Source organism: Leucopleurus acutus (assembly GCF_964270905.1).
Source record: "Leucopleurus acutus genome assembly, chromosome: 18".
NCBI classification, from domain to species: Eukaryota; Metazoa; Chordata; class Mammalia; order Artiodactyla; family Delphinidae; genus Leucopleurus; species Leucopleurus acutus.
In genome coordinates, this window is record NC_139160.1 from 74,171,443 (window position 1) to 74,192,123 (window position 20,681).

The window sequence follows — 20,681 nt, forward strand, 5'->3', positions numbered from 1 at the left end:
ATCTAAATTTGAAGTGGGAATTATAATCATCTTGACTTTCTGCCTCTTAGTCTCTTTCTGCTAGTAAGTTCTGTAATGCAACGTCTGCTCTAAACCTGCAATCCAGAAAGTCTATATATGTGGAATGAGTAAGTTCAGAATAAATATACCATACCAACAAAAGGTCTCAGGCCAACCTATTTCTGAGGCAAGAGCTTCTTACGTAGCCATTATTTCCCTTTTATTGTATTCGCTCAATGACACCTTGCCAGGGCACTAATCCGGACCACTGCTTCAACTCTGTCAACAGACTTTCGCTTTGGAAGAGACATTGAACCGTGGCATAAAAATTCCGGAATGACGGTGGCTTGAGCAATGTAGAAGTTTACATCTCCGTCACTTAATTGTAAGCAATCCAGGGCTGGTCAGAGACCCCACATTCTTGGGGACCCCAGCTCTGCCTCCCTTGTTGATCTGTTACCCTCAGTATACAGGTTCCACATCGAAGCATCTCGTCTATATTGGAGCCCACGACACGACAGAAACATGGACCTCCCTTTAAGACACTTCCTGGATATTCCATAAATCTCTCCTATTGACATCCCGCTGGCCAGAACTTTGTTACGTGGGAAATGAAGTCTGTATTCTGATTGCCTCTGGGAACAAATAACCTCCAGGGGAAGAGAAGAAGGAATGTTGGGGATAACTAGTCTCTTATTCGAGGATGAAAGTGAAAAGGCAGGAGGGAAAGTGAAAGTTAAGGCAAGAAATGAAACACTACACTTAAGCTGGATGTGCTTAAATCTGGAAATTAATTTTTTAAAAAACGGAGGGATAATTCCTCTTACCACACATTCCATCACCAACGTAAAAATGTAATTCAGGAATGAATGATAACGAGAAGAGACTGGGTGGGAAAGCCAAGCTCTTAGAAAGAGCCATCAGGCACTCTACTGTCACCCAGGTCTGCACCTCATCAGCTGGTGCTCGTTAAGTCTGCACAGGTAGCTCAGTCCTGAATTAGACTGACCTGAGTAGCGGTGTGGAATTCACACTGTCCTGACGTTTTATTTCAGACAGAGGAGATGAAGGACAGTCTCGCCCTCATTTCCTCTTTGGATATATTGATTAAGAGTTTCCTACCTGATTAGCATGTCTCCTGGCTGATGGAAGAAAACCCAACGTGGGAAGAAATTAACTACAAAGATAGCCTGAATTTTGCTCCACCTGGAGAACACACACAAAGCCGTGGCTTAATTGGGAGCCTTGAGGCCTGCAGGATGAGCTACCTAGTATATTCCCATATACCATTTCATCATCGTTGGCAGGAAAGTACCCACAGCTACACAGTCTCACATCCAGTTACACATCCCCTTGTGCCAAATCATGTAGTAGTTCATCTTTACATTCGTAACTGTCCTAAGAGGCAAAGAGGGAAATAGCACTGTCCGTTGACAAACTGCTAGGCAAACATTTGCACAGGCTAAGAAAATTGCCCAAATCAGGATTGGGCTTAAATAGTCAGAGAGACTACTTCACTGTGCAAAAAAAAAAAAAAAAAAGATGCATTTATATAAATAATCTTTATTTTTGAAAGGATATCTTTCTGAAGATGCTATCTTTGATTTCAGTACAGCCATTACCCTGAGCACTCGATTCCCTATGAAAAGCGCTAAATCGTTGAGCACTTAATCCTATGTACATGAAATACAGGGTTCTGTGTACTTGAGGTACATTCATAACTAGACATAAAATGCCTTTTGACGTCTCACCGTAATTCTTAGAAAAACTCACGAGTCCTTGCAACTAGGGCACAAAGGGTTACTTTCCTCTACTCAGAGTTGAAACACAAATATGGCGGCTTCACCCCCAGCTAAGATCCACATAAAACTCTTCATTATATGACACGCAATGCCCTTTGTGTTAGTTTCCTGTGGCTTCTGTAACAAATTACCACAAACCTGGTGGCTTAGAACAACAGGAATGTGTTCTCTTGCAGTTCTGGAGGCAAGAAGCCTAAAACTGAGGTGTTGGCCGGGCCACGCTCCCTCCAGCGGCTCCAAGAGAGATTCCGCTCCTTGACTCTTCTGGTCTGGTGGCTGAAGGAAATCCCCGGCCTCCGTTGGCTTGTAGCCACTTCACCCTAATCTCTGTCTCCATCTTCATCTGGCCTCTTCTTCCGTGTCTTCTCTTCTAGGTGTCTCCTAAGGATTGGATTTCGGGCTCATGCAGACAATCCCGAATGATTTCTTTATCTTAAGATCCTTAATTATATTGATAAAGGTACTTTTCCAAATCAGGTAACACCAATCCGGGGATTGGGTGTGGATATGTCATTGGGAGGCCCACTACACCCATGCTGGTCAAGCTCACCATGTACATTTTAACATCATCTCCTGAAATGCCTTATAGTCTGACCTGTTCGCCCTTATCACATACGTCAATTGTTCACACAGCTTTGTGCATTTGCACATTCTCTTTCCTCTGCAAGAAATGTGGTTCTCTTTCTTGTCCAGCTTGTGATCTCCTACTCATTGTCTGCCAAAAATTCCCAGTTATGGCCTCCATGTCCCTTTCTTCCAGGGGAAGTTTAGAGCTCTTCCTCTCAACCTCCTTAGCACCAAATGCAAAACTACAGTAGAGCCCTTATTACAACGCATTCTAATTTTTTTTTTACAAATGCCCTCATCTGATTGTGGTTCTTCTACCACAGAGTGCAAAAATTCATCTTTGCATATGTTTCAATACTTGGATATGACAGTTTTTCCCAAGTGTTCTATAATTTTTTTTTAAACATCTTTACTGGAGTATAATTGCTTTACAATGGTGTGTTAGTTTCTCATAATTTTTTTGTTTTATTTTGCGGTACGCGGGCCTCTCACTGTTGTGGCCTCTCCCGCTGCGGAACACAGGCTCCGGACGCGCAGGCTCAGCGGCCATGGCTCACGGGCCCAGCCGCTCCGCGGCACGTGGGATCCTCCCGGACCGGGGCACGAACCCGTGTCCCCTGCATCGGCAGGCGGACTCTCAACCACTGTGCCACCAGGGAAGCCCCTCATAATGTTTTAATAACTTTTTTGTACTACAAGTAAATTTAGATTATTTAAGTAAGCATAAAAGGCAAAAAATAGAATTGGCTATAACCCTACCATTAAAAGTTAAAAACAGGAAACATTTAATTGATGAATATCTTCCAATATTTATGTATATTTCATTGTATGTACATAGTTGTGGGTATATAAAAAGTTACTAAACTCATTCTGTACGTATTTTGTCTTCCCAAAACTTAATTAATATTTGTTGAATAAATTAATGAATTGATGAATCAAAGAATTAAAAACGACCACTGAAAGAAAGCTAATATGGTCACAGAATAAAAGGTCTGAAGAAGTCATTACTTTGACCCAAACATAAGCCTCTGTTTGGGTTCTTAAAGATTTATTTTTAAGATCTTATCAAAAGATGTTTGATTACTATCTTACTTGTATACAGTTTTTAAGACTAGAAATAGGAGAAATTCTTCTAGATAGTGAAGACACTTTCTTCTTCTGGATAGTTTATTCTTGAAGTTGTCTCTTCTTTATGGTCCTCTAAAATATAGAAAAAGATATGTTTTCTCCACATTCTTGACCTTAGTGCCTTTCCAAAGACGGTCTTGGACAAACGTGAGAAGATGGTAATTGGTGTCTTACGATAAACATCTGGTTCACTCATTTAATAAACCAAAGGAAGAACAGAAAATAAACAAGCTGTCATGAGTTTTTATTCTTTATGAATTCAAATTACCATGAAGTGCCCTGCAGGAGCAAAAGTGATCACGGGAAGCTTGTAAACAGAATGCCATCCTTCTGAAACATACAAATTTACTTTCCGAAGTTAAATGTCTATTAGCCTGAGGCACAGAAGGTACAAATCTGTGAACCTGACAAAGAATAAAAACCCCAGATTCTTCCTTGCAAATTGTGGTTTGGTGGAAGGTTACCTCTCCCGCAGGTCCTCGTCAGGAGGTGATCACTGAGTAATCCCTGCTTGGTGTCCACCACATTCAGTGAGATGAGTCAGTACCGGCTGGGAGGCACACAGCCTCCTCCCAAATAGTCTTCTTCTGACTCTGGAAGACACTCGAGTTTCCTGAGTTCCTAAGGAGAATTCCAACGCGCTCTTGCAAAGGCCCGCTTATTACCCTGTGTTCTCAAAATGAAGAATCTAGAGGACTTACAAAAGCCACATCAGTAGGTGGCGAGCCACTGGAGAGAGAAAATCTACCCCCGGCGATGACAATGAACTCAGCTGGTCATAGACTTCAGTCAGATTTAGTCTGTTCTGCATGTTGATCCAAAAGTAACTTCATGGGAAGGAAAAAAGTGAAGACTTTATCATTTAAAAATTCTCATCCATTAAATGGCTTACCTCCTTCTCACCCCTCAAGCTAGGGTTGGCTTTAAACGGAAACACGGCAGAGTTCACTAAAAGCAAAACAGCAAATGAGGAATTAAGAGACCCGGATTTTAGCTATTCCTCTGGCCCTGAGTTTCCTCTGCTGCAAACATATCGGAAAGCACCGACACAAGAGTTTTGAGACACATTCACAGGAAAAACCCAAATTATAAAACAGCAAATGTGGCGCTTCATTAGAAAAGCGTATTTCATGAGCTTGTCCTTCAACTTTTATTATGATCAAGTCCATCAGACAGAACAAAGATGACATTTTGGAATGAGTAGCTATGACTGAGAGTTGTGATTTTATATAGGTCTTCATAACCAATTTACTTTCTTGTGATTGTACTGACCCTGAGAAATCGTAATTTAAAAAGAAAAATTAGTAATTAACCCCAATCTAGGATATTCTTTTTTTTTTTTTTTTTTTTTTTTTGTGGTACGCGGCCCTCTCCCGTTGCGGAGCACAGGCTCCCGACGCGCAGGCTCAGCGGCCATGGCTCACGGGCACAGCCGCTCCGCGGCATGTGGGATCTTCCCCGACCGGGGCACGAACCCGTGTCCCCTGCATCGTCAGGCGGACCCTCAACCACTGCGCCACCAGGGAAGCCCCTAGGATATTCTTTAATCAGGTAGAAAGAGCAGAAGTTAAAAAGTGGCAGCAGTAGTCAAAAAGAAGGAGGCATCTGATGTGTTAAAATTTTATTAAGTTTTAGAAATAGTTAAACTTACCTTGTGAAATAAAAATGTAATCAAATTTTCCCAGCCCTCCCTCATCCCAGGATTCTACACAGTTTGAAAATAACCTGGCAAGATGGCCTCTGAGAGTCCTTCCAGCCCAAAAAGTCAGTGACTGTGTATTTGTTCTTTGAGCTGAATAAGATACTATTGACTGAACTCCTGCTTTGAGGCTCTGCAAAGCTCAGGGAAGTTTCAGCTGTATATGCAGCCTCAGAGACAGAAAGATGCTGGAAGGATAAACCACTACAGATGAACTAAGGTCCCAATTTCTTTCATCTTTCAGACTTATGTAATCCCTTCTAATGTTAAGGTTTTAACAACGTGCATGTGATTTAAAGGGCCTTGAAATCTCCTTTCGATCAAATCCTTCTCTGACAGTGTCACAATGCGTGCAATTTCTATTTTAGACAACCTTCTGGGTAGGACATACCAGGCCTCTGTTGAAACAATAATAACTCGTTAGGGACATATGACATGCCAGCCATGAACTTCCCAGGGAAACTTAAATATAAACAGTCATTTGCATAACCACATCATTTGATTCTCATATTACACAATTATTTACTGAGTGCCTGTTTGCTGAAAGGCACTATAGTTACCTCTAAACTAATTTCTGCCCTCTAGGAATTTGAAATTTGGCAGAGAAGAAATGTTTAATGAAATTACAACACTAAAATAAATCATATGATAGATATCATTAGAAACAACCATGGAAAGACACACAAATGAGGATGAAATAATCAGGGAAGATCTTTGCTTAGATGAGATGAGGGGAAACAATTTGTGGGCAGATCAGTACTATCAAAATGTGTACCACAGAGCAACGGTGTCTGGAAAGGTGCAACTATGCATGACTGTGGACATTTAGATCTCAAAGGCCATGAGAAGCTCAGAAGAAAACCTGATTAATTTTGTTCAGTGCAGCATTTCTCAAAACTACGTGGTCGCCAATCTAACCCGTTCACTCTCAGCGACAGCTGTTACTATACTATCAGATATATCTGGATTGGATCCTATCTCCTCCACTGCTAGCCTCTGTGAGAAGTCATTTAACTTCCCTGAGCCTCAAATCCTTTATCTGTAAACTGGGGATAATAATACACACTCTGATTCCTTTGGGATGAGTTCCTGTAGTTGTCTGAGTTACATAATCAATATACGGTTAATAATGCCTTTCCATAAGGCATGAAGAGCACCTACCAGAGAACAAGGTTCTAGCTGGGAATTCAATACATGTGGGCTCCCCTTCTCTCTTCCTTTTAGTCCTTATTAAAGAGGAATGAGACCTAAGAGGAAAGTAACTTTGTGAGAATCATAAGTGAAATGTGGACCTGAGACCAGCACCTGCACTCCTGGTAGCTGGTTCAGGGTCCTCAATTTCACTTTGAGTAACGGGTGATGCTGACCTCGAGCAGGGAAGACCTGAGGACAGACTGAAGATCCCAAATGGAATGGATATGAGTAAGTGAATTAAAATCGCAATTTTTAACAGTCTTTTAACTTGAGCGACTCTTTAGTGATGTGATCAAGATTACAGTGAGCCCGGGGATCCTGAACTTAACCCCTCAGCTGACTTTATATTACGCTGCAGCTCCTACAGCTGCTGGAAGATGGGGCCTCAGCTGGGTCCTAAGGTGCTGGTCCAGTGGCATTGCTAAACTGGACCAAATGAAAGGGCCCTCCAGATTTCCAGGGCTCCCTCCTCTGTCTGTAGAAGATCCCCTCGTATCTGACCTCGCTAAGCATCCATCTGGTCTTTCAAACAGCCACAAGAGGGCAACACGATCATCTTTTTTTTTTTCTTTTTCTTCTTTTTGGACCTGAGATTTAGTCTGATTCACCACACAAATCTCACAGTTTCAAATGATAAAAGTCGAGGAAATCTGGCTTAGCATGGTAAAAGGTTAAGATTATCCATCAGAACAACCTACCTTATTTACAGTGATTTTCATTCTTTTAAAAAATATTTATGAAAAATACATTGTCCATGATGATCAATATTTTTAACACCAGACAATACTCCTTAAAAATGAAACACTGTTTTTCCTCTTACCACCTAAAATTGCATTTGGAATGTTTCTGACCTTTCCAATGTTTCTTTACTTAACATGTTTTCCATGCTATTTTATAATTATAAAGAATGTATATTACAAAATTTGTCAGTGTCCTCTGTTTCCTCCTGCTTTCCCATGCAAATCCTTCTCTGCTTTAGTCAATCTGGACCAGTTATCATCCCATAAATGCAACACAATTCCCCAACATACCTTTGCTTGAATCGACCCTCCAAGCCACCCATACATTCTGTGTGGAACAATACACTATCAAGAACGTGGAATTATTTTCAGAGGAAATTTTTTCTACTCTGATTCAGCACATGACTACATCAGAGCATTTTTATTGGGCTAGTTTTCAATTCAGTAAGAGATTAACAAGTAGATTGCCTTTACAGTTCTGGAATATACCTTATTAACGTTTCAGGTTTCATATTACAGGCTAAGCTGTATTTAAAAATGACAACTTAAATATCATTAAGCAGCTTTCACTTGAGAACAGTATTTTGTAATCATCATGGAATTGCTCAAAGAAATACTGAGTGAGACGCTAAGAATTACCTCAGTCACAGAGGTAGGATAGACTCTGCCCCCAGTCTCACAAGGTCAATAGCAAACCAAGAAAGAGAATACGTTGTCTCAAGTTTTTGCTAATTTATTCTCTCCTCGATCGACGACACATTTTTATGAGATGAGACACATCATATGATTATTTTTTTATCTAGCCTTGGCACAGAGGTATACTTTTGTAACTTAAAATGGTACCATCCACTGGTTTTTTAAAATTGACCTTCACATACCTTCGAACTATATAAATGGCTCAATTGGGTTTTCTCTAGTTGTACAGGAAAAAAGTATGTGCATATACCCAATTGCATTCATTTTGATAGGATAAATATAGCACATTTAGAATCTTAACAGTTATGATTCAAGGAATATAAGTGAGTAAACCATATGAACGGAATGGGCTGTGATACCACGTGTCTATGTACGTGTATTTAGCTTTCAGGTATGTGGTTTCAAAATACATTCTTCCTACCTAATCATACTCCATTTAACATGTGAAAGCTGGACTTGACATTTTCTATTCAACCAAGCCAACGAAGACAAATTGGAAATTCTTTCAATATTCTTCATGTTCTCAAAGAGTAACTCTCTGGGAAATGCTTCCTCATATTCCACAGAAAACATTATTTATGAAAATGTATATTAAAGAAGAGAAAACATTCCAGAAAATATCTATCATGTAGATAAATAGGAAATATCTCATCTGTGTGCTTTGTCCAATTTCAGTGATTAACTGCTTCATATTGCATATTTTTACTATCAGTTGAGAAAAAAATATAGAACAGAAATACATGCAAATTGATTTAAGCTTCAATTTTGAATTTTTAAAAGTTTAATATTTTAATGATTTAAAAAAATAATATAAGAACTCTATAAAGAAAAGAAAGAATAGAATGACAAAGTAGGTCCAAATTTGAGGAAAGGATTAACACAGAACATTACTCCCTTATCCTGATAAACATTCACAGCAAAAAGGAAAAGAAAAGAATGTCCTAGAACATCCTTCTTCTAAAAGATTCAGAAAGCATATAGCAAACTGGGGTAGAGAGTGGAACTGGGGAAGTGGGAAATGGCGGTGGTGGCCAGGCTCCAAGATGACCCCAGTGACCCTCTCTGCTGAGCCCCCTTCCACACACACATAGAGGAACTTCCACTTTCTCTTCTTAGCATTTTCTATTTTTTTAGACAGTTAGCATGCGTTCATATAAGCATCGCAAAAGCAGCAACTTTCTCTATCTTGTTTATCCCTGTGCCCCCATGCCTGGTAAAGTACCTGGCACAGGTAAATAAGTAATAAATGTCTGCTGAATAAATTCAATGTCTTCTATTAAAAGTATACTGCTGGTCTGATATGAAAATGACCAGAAGATCCTGCAAATATAATCAATCAGCCACCTTCTCTCTTCAGGGAGTTTCTGAAGACTGTAATGTAACAGAGTCCACAAATTATGCCCAATATTTCAAAGACACCTTAGCTTCTATGTGCAATGAGGTGGGCTATAAATACATCACATGTTTCAAAACCCTGAAAAAGAGAGTCCATTTCCAATGATAGCGCTGCTCCTTTCCATATCTGCCACAGTGGAAAGGACGATGAAAATTTACCTACTTTATCACATATGGTCTAGACAAAAGTGGAGAGAATTGCACCACAAAGATTGATTGCTCTGGGAATTCGTGGTCACTGACCACAGCCAAGGCCTCCAAATGTGCAGGAATTGCTCTGTGTTTCTCTTGTCAGCTCCCTCCTGTTCAGCACAGTGAAGCTGTGAAACCTTCTCTACTCTCACAGCCTCTTAATACAAGCCAATCTCTCTATTCCCGCCTCGCCCCCCATCTCTCCACCCCCAGTCAATTAGGTTACTTTGGCTCCTGTTCAGCAGAAGAGACAAAAACCATAGAAGGTAGCTCACCCTTCCTGCAGTAAAGCCCACGCACGGTCCCTCCCTGCCCTGGTGGGGAAGCAGCCCTGCCCGGCACTGCTGTCCACCAGCTCTCACCTCCTCAGGACCCAGGGCTGAGCAGAAACCAGGACTGGTTACTGTCTCCTGACCTCCTAGGAAGTACCCTTCCTCCTAGGAAAGCTTGGATGAGCCCTGGGACCAGGGAGGGAGGGGAGGTCATGGATTCAAGGACCACAGGAGACAGCTCTGTGTCCTCAGCCCTGTGCCTGCATCCCAAAAGGGGTGGTGGCCAATCTGAAGGGACGCATTTTGCTTCTTCCCTTGACAGAGTCTCATCAGTGGGTCATAGAAATCAAAGGAATTTCGGAGGTTCACAGAGACAGGATAGGAGGAGACAGAAATGGACTGGGAGAATGCCAAGGTCGTTTCCCTGCCTCAAGGCCTTGGGCCCGGCCCTTATTCTCTTGTGTCTCAAATTTACAAAGTGATGAAGTGTTAATAACATTCCTTTCCTAAAACAGCCTTTTCTTCTTTCCCCTTGTTCTCTGTCCTGTTCCAGCTTTTATCAGATATCATTTCTTTACTTAAAATCCCTCTCTTCACTCTTCTTGCCTTTTTTTTTTCTTTTTTTGGTGGCTCCCCTCAGAGTTGAAACAGAGTTGGGACTTAAAACAAAATGCACAGTAAATCCTGAGCTGCTGCGCACAGGAGTCGCCTGAAAGGTCAAAGTTAAAACCGCTTTTGTTTTACATTCTCTGCAATGCTACAGAGAAAACAGAAACAACTTTCTCCCAGGAGTAAACCAAGCAGTTCTTACAATTTGAATCATGCAGAAGAATTCTGTGTGTATACTTGAGATATATATGAGCAGTGTATGGTGGCTGTTACCATGTAACTGCTCCCCAGCAGGTTAGTGATTTAAATATATACTTATAGTATGGCCAATTTTGATGGTTAGCTACATCTTCAGATTCAACACACATGCACATACCTCACCAAGTGCTTTTGCATATTCTGAAAGAAAAATTCATTTATAAGCTAACCCTGAGAATAAATGTTCTCTGAGGACTGCTTCACTTTTTCTATCCATAAATACTATGAGAAATTACTACAAATTCTGGTTCCAAGTGAAAAAACATGTAGCTGAGTGTCTGAAAATCTGAAAATTTATCTGAATTATTGTCAGCACTCTTGTTGAAAATATAGGTCAGAAAGAACTTGAAAATACATAGCTAACCCTGCATGAAATTTTAGGTGATACAGCAGATTTTTTCCAAAATTTTTAATATTATTGTTGAAAAATAAAATACACAGGCATTTACTCTTTTTTTTTTTAATGCAGGTTTTTGGACAGGAAAACAAATGGTGTATTGATTATCTTGAAACACAGGAAAATCAGGACTAGATGTTTTAAATGAAAATAAAACCAAGATCACATTAATTTAGGATGCTTTTATTCTTGGTAGCATTTTGACCAATGATCACCATTGTAGGATGATAAGTCATTGCTAACGCAACTCCTTATTGTATCATGAAAAAATAATTGCTTTCCTAGGTGACTTACAGGACCTCTTCCAAGAAGGAATTATTTTATCTTTATAGACCACCTTGCAAGTTAGAAATCACTTAAAATAGAATTGGAATGTTCCATTTCTTATGCAGCTCAAAAAAAATCACTTCATGTTCTCTTCAGTGATAACCCAGAAATAACCAGAGTAGTGGGCTGTTAATTAATTATAGCTTCTCTTATCACCAAGGAAACGACAAAAAACAAATCGCAACGTGTCGTAGTCCCAACCCAGGCCTGATTTTGTTATTGCCCTAGTAACTCTCCATTAGTTTCTTAAAACGGTCTAACACTTCTGTTTCCACAAAGTTCAAATGATATGACGTTTCCCACTCCCAGTGCATTTCAGAGTTCGAGGATGCTCTAAGGATTTCAGGTCTGAGAATCCCGGTGGGGGAAAAGCAAAAGGACTACGAACGGAGGGAAGGGGAGTTGCACGCCCACACCGGGATCATCACGGAAGCCTGCCCTTCTTAGGAAGAGGGCCCGCCGCCAGCGCAGCCTTGCCATCTGTTAGTCAATTTCACTCCGGACTCGCTGTAACCCACCCGCAGAATTTTCTCCTTCCTCTTCACCACCTCTCATGCAAGAAACCTCATCTGATTAACTGCACCCCAGCCTGAGCACTTCATCCAACACCTGCTCAGAACTAATTAAGCTTCAGACAAACGACACGCCTTCAGACCACCTATAAGAGAATACGCTTCTATTTAGAGAGAAATGAGCAACTGAGTAGATCATCTGGGGTTTAGACTCAAGGCTGACATTCAAAGTCTCCCTGTTAAATCAGTAGCACATGGAGACGCCCGAACTGCCAAGACGGATGTGAATACGAGCTCCATTATAAAGACCCACACTCACTTGGGAATTTATTATAAACTCCTTTTAAGTTTCAAGAAAATAAAGTCATACACATGTCAAGAATTTTTTAATGATGGATATGGCCTGTTTTTCATCTAAGATACTGAGAAAGTAACAGATTCTTTCATAATTATATCCGTACATTCAGTAATAATTTGTTGTCATTATTTGTGGTATTTCTGAGTCATTACTGAAAATGCCTACTAAAATAACAATTTCTGAAAAGCATTAGTATTTTTAATGTTTCCAGTTCTGAAATTTAAATCAGCATAGCCTGAAAAATTCCAATTTCCCAGCCTTTACCAGATTTTTGCATACTTGAATGCTGTTTCCTTTATAGTACTATTTTTTTTTAAAACACTCTCATCATTTTTGTATGTGATAGTAATTACAAAAACAAGAAAATGTAAAGTTATATAAACAAACTGCTTTATGGAAAAATCTTATATGAGGATGGAGTAAGGAGGAGTTTGAATTGACAGCCTTAACCAATGAAACAAAATTTGGGTACAGATTTGTGTAGCAAGGAGATGTACAAGAACTCATTTAAGGCAGTTCTAAGACATCAAACAGAATGACCGTTCTGATCTCCTCCCCTGAAATTCCCCCCACGCCCCTTTCAGTACAAAAAAGGGATTTTTCTTGAGGGATTATTTTCCAGAAACAGGAAAAGAAAACAGAAAATATTGCACCTCTGAGGAAAAGAGAAAGTATTTTGTCAAAAGATGGAGATTAAAAAGTGCACACGTGTTGGCAGTACTGCTTTGTTTCCATTTCCTTTACATTATTTTTTTAAATGTTTTGTTAGAGAGGGAAGTGATGGTTGAAGAAGAGAACAATAAAGAAAGAAGAAAGGAAATCTTAGCTCTTTCTGCCTTTCCAGGACCAAGTTCTGAGTGGAACGTCTGGGAATGACAGACATGGGGACCTCCGAGTGGTTTATGGGGCATCAGAGTAGGGGCCTTTCATAGGCTGTTTCCCAGCCATGTTCCTGCTGATGATACCTGAAGGAGAATGGTCCTTCTTCCCTTCCCAGGGCTTAGTTCCTTTTGGTACCTCTGCTCAATACCACATCCATCTCCCTAAGCTATCTCTGGAAGATGAGTACCCCGCAGATGCCCATTCTTGAGCTCTTCCCCAGCCTCCAGGGCTGCTTTCTATCCGAGTAAGTAGGCAGCTGGCGGCTGATTCTCCTCTTGCATTTTTCTTCTCAGAACACAGCACTACCGTTCACTGTATTGCACGGGCAAAAGAAAGTAGGAGCCGTAGAGACATCTGTCTCTTCAATTCTTCTCGCCTAATCCATTAGCAAATTACTCTGGCTTCTCACAGTGCTGCTTCTACAAACCATATCATCTCTTGCTGAGCTTCTGTAACAGCCTGTTCCCTCCACTACTCACTCAACTCCCTCCACTCTATTCCATCCAGAGTATTTGCTTCCTGAAGCAGCCTGGGTGACCTGTCCCAAACCTACACGCTCAGATCATGTTACACCTCCTCCCAATGCCTGCCAATGGCTTCCATTCCATTCAGAATTAAGGCAACCTCTTGAACAAAGGTTATGAGGTCCTAATAATCTAGATCCCTCCTGATTCTTCCTCATCATCTCCAGCTTATCTCTGCCTTGCCCATTACCCTGGAGCCACATTGGTCTTGCTGGTTCTCAAACAGTCCAGCCTATGCCTTCCTTTCTCAAAGTCACTGCCCTCTCCTTTCTCACCACCTAAGATTATTTGTACATTTAGATCTTTATGCAAATGTCATTTCCTCAAAGAGGCCGTCTTTGGCCACTACTTAAAATGACCTGCCCTTCCTCACAACTAGCTTCCTCACAACTAGTGGTCTTTGGCCACTACTTAAAATGACCTGCCCTTCCTCACAACTAGCTTAGCCTACTTCACTTCATAGTTCTTATCACTCTTTGAAATTTCACTGGGTATACATTCATTTACTTGTTAATTGTCTGTCTCTTCTATAGGAATATAAGATCAAAAAGGGCAGGAACCGTCTTTTTTCCAAGTATATACTCAGCATCTAGAACAGTGCCTGGAACAAAGTAGGAGTGTCACAAATAGCTGTTGGGCGGATGAATAAAAATGAAATAATCTTTGTGGCACCTCTAGGCATGAGCAGCGCTTCTGATCCTCGCCTGACCCTGAAAAAGAAAGGTTTTCTATCTGGTCAGTAACTGTTCATAATGCAAAAACAAACTGGATGACTATACAGCTAGTTAATCTTAATTCAGAGTCGATCTGAATAATTAGAAATTTAAAAAAATGGAACCCTGTCAAATGAATTACACACAATTGGAATTTAATAATAATTGAAGATAATTTAATGAATAGAACTGCAACTTAACAATTGTATTCATAAAATAATTTAGCAATCTTGGGGGGCTAAAATATTAGTAACTTTGTGAGTTATGAAACAATAATGCCAATACTATTTCTTGCCACTAAAATAAATTCATGTGACAACATTAATAGTCACTTTTTATAACTTGTAATTAATGGTTTATAATCTTGTGTTCTTGAGAAGATTAGCTAATTACATAAGAAATGAGGTAGTCCTTAGGTATGTTAGATGAACTCAGAATTGTTGGTCTATTTGGTTGACTAGTGTTCTAAAAGTTTTCTAACCTATATGTTCCCAGAAAAAAGGAAGAGGATCTTGAATTGGCTTAAAAGGAAAAATCATGTTTGAATAATTGTAGTAACAACCCAGTACAAAAGAGGGGTTTGGCCAAATATTCTTACTGTCTTAATCCGTTCAGGTTACTATAACAAAATATCATAGACTGGGTGGATTATAAACAACAGACATTTGTTTCTTAAAGTTCTGGAGGCTGGAAGTCCAAGACCAAGGCACTGGCAGACTCTGTGTCTGGTGAGAGCCCACTTCCTGGTCCATAGACCACCATCTCTCACTGTGTCCTCACATGGCAGAAAGGGTGAGGGCTCTCTCTGTGGGTCTCTTCTATAAGGGCACTAATCTCATCATGAGGGCTCCACCCTCATGACCTCATCACCTCACCAAGGCCCCACTTCCTAATATCATCACACTGGGGGTTAGGATTTTAACATATGAATTTTGAGGAGACACAAACATTCAACCTATAGCACTTATTAATATTCTGTAATCATACGACCTTATCTCCTTTAATGTGTTTTACTTATTTATTTTATAGTTTTTACTTTGAAATAATTTTAGACTTACAGAAGAGTTGCAAAAATAGTACAAAGAATTCCTGTATAGCATTCACCCAGCTTCTCCTAATATCAACATCTTACATAATAATGGTGTCAATTTCAGAACTAAAAAATTAACATGGGTACAATGCTATACTATGATCCTTCCTCCCCATACCTTTGCTATGTCAGGAAGAAATTCAAGATCCTACATTGTTTTCATTGTCCCACTCCCTTTGTCCTCCAATCTGTGACCATTCCTCTGTCTTTCCTTGTCTCGATGACCTTGACACTTGTGGAGAGAACTGGTCAATTGTTCTGTAGAATTTCCCCCAGTTTGCCCGTGGACACTAAGAGCAGTGTCATCTGTTGTTGAGTTTGATGTTTTTTCCCTGAACTGTTCTGCCCTTACATGATCAGCTTTTGGATAAATGGCTAGTTGTAGCTCTGCTTTAGGGAATAAACACAGGTGTGAAACTGACAGCAGAGAGCTGGGCAGCTTGAAGAAGTGATTATAAGATACCCAGAGATGGCAGACCAGAAACTCCAGGCTGCAGCCACCACTGAGAGGCAAGAGGCAGCACCAGGACTTTATATGGCATATCTGAGCTCTTTGTGCATTTCCTGTGTTTAAATACCGCACCTTAGTAGTTGGGTACATTTTGAACATTCTGTGACCTCATTAAATTGTAAGGATTCTTTTCGGTATGTGTCTGTAAGATGTCTGAGGCTTCAAAAAACACGGATCTACTTCAATAAGCAACTATTGTTGAGGGTATTATGTATTCCCTGCTATTTATTTAACACACAACTTTAGGAATAAATGGCAAAATAATTTTGTGACCCTTTTCTTCTAAAAATATAGTCATTGCTTTTATCAACATGTAATTGAGCTAGTAAACTTTAGCCTATTAATAATACCTATGATATGATTTCACCTCATTTGCAAACGAAAACTCCATCTGGTGGTGTTCTACTAACCTGGTTAGAATTTGACATGCTTATTCAAACTACATAAACATCAGTCTCTGTGTACATATTCACTTTGTGTATTTAACGTGTAAGATTAATTTTTTGATCTTTTTTCTTTTCATTCTCCTAAAACTATCAAACTTTGAAGTTCCATATACTCAAAAGCTCTACACGTTAAAAAAAAAAGCCTCTGTTTCTTTGTGGGTAATAATTGATGTTTATCCCATTGTTATGCTTAAAAAATATTTTGAGGGAATAAAAATCATATTTTTGGGATAATTCCCATTGCTCTAGGAAAACAATTCACCTGACAACATTTGCTCTTTTATCCTGAGACAAGAGCAACAAATGTATGATATAAAAGTGAAGTCAGGGCTTCCCTGGTGGTGCAGTGGTTGAGAGTCCGCCTGCCGATGCAGGGGACATGGGTTCGTGCCCCGGTCCGGGAAGATTCCACATGCCGCGGAGCAGCTGGGCCCGTGAGCCATGGCCGCTGAGCCTGCACGTCTGGAGCACGTGCTCCGCAACAGGAGAGGCCACAACAGTGAGAGGCCCGCGTACCGCAAAAAAAAAAAAAAAAAAAAAAAAGTGAAGTCAAGTTTATAAAGAAGAAAACAATAGACGGAAGAATAAGTAACTTGGAAAATTAAGGAGCAATTTTAAAAACTGCAAATAGATTATTTAGTTACCTGAAAGATAAATTGGTTGGTTCTTTTTTAATGCACTCTCTTAGTGCAAGGAGGTATTATTTCCCTTATAAATTTCAGTTAGATGCAATTAAAAATTAAATGCATAAGCCAAGTGCATCTATAACTCTAACATCTGTGCGCCTCCACAGAAGACAAGTTTGGTCTCTCATTTTACCTTCCAAGAAGTCTAGGAATTTAGTACCAGAACTATTATATAATTACTTAATTTTGGAGAGGCAAGTTACTCTTCTGAAATTTTGAGTGGGAGCAATTTTTTTTCTATAATTTATATCCCTTTACAGTGACTAAAATGAAATAATATTTTTCTCCCAATGAAGAGTGAATCCATTAGAATTTAAATAAGTGAAACCAGGCAAGGCATATTATTTTAAAAAATCAGACAGATAATAAAAGAACCTTTGTTTGTCAACATCCTATACTGACTTTTCAATGAACTTCCTCCTTTAAGCGTCAGCATATTAAAAACAGAGCAGCTCACAGTGGTGAGAGAAAAGGTTAAGACCTGTCTTCATCTGTGTGATACAAAAGGGGAAATCAAATAAGTTAGTAAATAGGTTCATAGGAAAATGTGTTGATTTTGCTTTCTAAGGTCTGAAGGAACAGGTAGTTTCTCTCCTGATTATTACGCCTTTAAGATGCGAAGTCAGGCTGCCTGGGTTTGAATCTCAGATCTATACCCTGCTGTGGGTCTGCAGGAAAGCAAATTATTCCCTGTAAACCTCTCTCCATCTGTAGAAAGCAAACGGTAACACCCATACCTACCTTATATGGCCATAAAAGTTCAATTATATAATCAAAGTAAAGCGGTGAGCACAGTTCTGGTACATGTTAAAGGGTAATTAAACGTTAGCCGTTTTTTCCATCATTATTATTTCAAAAATGTCTAAAGTTAACAAGAATACCGTGTTTCTTCATGTTCAGTTGAAATAAAAAGTATCTCCCCCTCTCTTGTTTTCTTTTCTAAATAAGGAACCCCTTTATTTAACTCTATGAGGAGGAGAGGTAAAGCCAACATTCTTAAGTTCTTAGAAATTAATTGCACTAAGAGTATCTTAAAATAACAGGTTTTCATGCTACTTGGAGGACAAGATATTGTTTTCTTCAATAGTTTGCAATCTATATGCCGATCCTTAGAAAATAGTGTCAAAGGAGCAAATTCCACATTTCCACACTCTTGTCCCATTTATAGAAAGTGATATTTCACAGTGTGTTTTAAAATTTTGTTCTCACTCATTACTGATATTTAAGTTAAACAGAAAAGACTTTTCTTAGTTCAATCCAGACACAGAATGAGAAAGAAATAATACCTCTTGGAATGTGAGCAGTCCACTAGCTCACAACTGCAGAATTAAAACAGTGTGTTCCAACATGGGGCCCTGAGACGGGTGAGAATGCCTTAAATTCTATTAAAACCAGACACTTTCCAATTTTTAGCTTTGAAATAGAGAACAGCTTTCATCTTAAATGACATAAAATCACACCTTTTTATTAGGCACTATTGAACATAAGATAGGTGTGTCTTTATTCTGTCTTCTCAATGAGAACTTGATTAGGAAGCTTGGCATTGAGGCTGACGAATAACTAATTCAAAGATAGATATCTTCACTCAAGGTATGTTTTCTTCAAAATAACGCTAATGTAATTTCTAGACACTTTATAAATTGAAGTACCTGAAGGCAGTATCTACACACAAAACCTCCTTGGTTGGCTCTCTGTAAGTCAAATCGATATCTTGATGAATGTTTAGCCACTTGTGGTCTAAGAGTGAAATGATTGTGGCCGTGATGTTTCCTACGTTTGTGAGCAATTTGCTCTCTCCTAACTGGGCTTTCATACTACTGTTCCACTGCTTGGAAAGTCTTTGCTATTTCTTCCCTGTCTTAGTCCACTGTGGCTCCTAAAACGAAGTACCACAGACTGGGTAGCTTATAAACAACAGACATTTATTTCTCACAGTTCTGGAGGATGCAAGTGTGAGATCAGTGTACCAGGATGGTCACGTTCTGGTGAGAGCCCCCTTCCTGGTTGCAGAAGGTGACCTCACAAGGTTGTCCTCACATGGCAGAAGGGGTGAAGGATCCCTTTGAGGTCCCTTTTATAAGGGCACAAATCCCACTCATGAGGGCTCCACCCAAGTAACCTCCCAAAGGCCCCACCTCCTAATAGTGATACACGGGGATTAGGATTTCAATGCACACGGGGAACATAGACATTCAGTCCAGAACATTATCCTGATCATTGGCTATATGCCACTGAACTGCCACCTTCTCTGGGCAAATCTTCTTGCATCCCCAAGTCTAACTGGCTGTTGATTTTAAGTGCTCCAGTCCTTGCCCTACTTATTTCGTAGTAGCTAACTGTGTGACCCTTGACAATCATCTGAATTCTATGAAAAGGCAAATGGCTTGCTGACCTCAAAGCTTTAACATTGTGCTGAAATTCCAATGACTCTGTCTGCAAATATGGCCACAACTGTTTCCCTGGCCACTGAGATGTTATCAGAGACATTCCATCCAAGGGCTGGCACCTGTACCTCAGAAAGCACTATGGTTTCTGTGCGGAGAGCTTAGAGATCAAAAGGAAGTAACATAAGATGATGAATATTCCAGAGAAAGGATAAGAGCAAAGTTATCACCTTTCAAGTAAAAGTGACACATTAAAAAGAGCTGCAAACAGGCTCTTCATGTCATAACTGGCATCACAGACCAAAGAATGACACATTTTCTGAATCTAGAAGGACTGTAGTTCATGTATTAGACCTCTCCCCCCGAAAAAAAACACCTTTGACCACAGCATCGGTAGCTGCTTAAAATAAAGAGGACATTGATAAATAGACACACCCTTGGGTAGAAAGAATAAAAAGCTCCATCAAGGGCATTCTGGCCATCTAAAGTGTCTTAGAAATTTGGACAAGTCTGACAGAAATTAAATTATTTTTTGGAAGTGATCCAAATGTGAACTTTCAAAACTCAGAGACATTTCAGAAATCTGTATTCCTCCTGTAGGAATTAATTTGTCTAGTTCTGTGACCACAGGCAGGATGATATTTGACAGAGAGTTTCTGTTCCAGGTTCAACCCCCAACAGGCAACGCCGAGCAGCAGGTCCCTGCCTTACTTCACGGAGCTGAAGTCTCTGGACAAGACATGACTTATCTTCACACCTTTAATGGGCTACTGGCAACCCCGACTGATTGGGGTTCGCTGCTTGCCTGTCTACTGCTGTCTTGTTCAATTGAAAGCACAGTATTAGATTAAAAAGAAGTTTTCTGGGGTTGTACACTGGATCTGCTCAGTGTCAGGAAAACGAACCTGGCCCCCACCTGCATATGATCCAATTCCAAAGATCAGTTCCGACCTGAGATGAGATTTTCATGACTGCGGTGTCATAAGAGATCAATCCTTCCCCAAAACTGACAGCAGAATTATAGACTCAGAATGTGTGCAGGAGAAAAGGTGTCACGTTTGCAAGTCTGGCAAGTTAACAGTTGCAAGTCTGGTTAGGCAACAGCCCAAATTTTGAATAAAGTTGGTTGAAATTCATAGGTATTTGCATTCTTTCTTTTAAAGCTAAGTCATTCTTTAGCATGATTTTAAGAGAGGTCTTGGTGCCCCTAATTCATGGTGGAGGAATCTTTACTGATCTTCTCACCAGAGCTTGTCTCTTCTGGTCCTTCTTTTTCTCTCCTCTGTGCATTTAAAAGGC

General features: G+C 39.9%; 1 protein-coding gene across 1 annotated transcript in view; it reads right to left on the reverse strand.

Annotated features, from left to right (window-relative positions):
* Positions 1–20,681, reverse strand: part of NALF1 (NALCN channel auxiliary factor 1) — a gene marked incomplete at both ends in the record, with an annotated part of 575,154 nt that overhangs the window by 151,558 nt on the left and 402,915 nt on the right. The gene's annotated exons all lie outside the window — the stretch shown is intronic.